Here is a 228-nt window from a genome sequence, read left to right as displayed (position 1 = left end):
TCGCGGCTGTAGCATTTGCCCCAAAGGGGGAAATACACATTTCAAATACAAAACAGTACTGGTACAAAGGACACATTGAGAAATAAATGAATCTTTTCCGACTGATCTCTGCTCACTTCAGTACTCCAGGAATATGGGGAAGAAGAAAAGAAGTTCTTACAGGTAGACCTTTTATACGCAGGCAAATACAGAACATGAGATTTTGCAAAGATGAAAATGTTTTTAGGA

Source organism: Galeopterus variegatus, unplaced genomic scaffold, assembly GCF_000696425.1.
Source record: "Galeopterus variegatus unplaced genomic scaffold, G_variegatus-3.0.2 Scaffold221, whole genome shotgun sequence".
Lineage (NCBI taxonomy): Eukaryota > Metazoa > Chordata > Mammalia > Dermoptera > Cynocephalidae > Galeopterus > Galeopterus variegatus.
The sequence above is the reverse complement of the archived record's forward strand: the minus strand, read 5'-3'. Positions refer to the sequence as shown.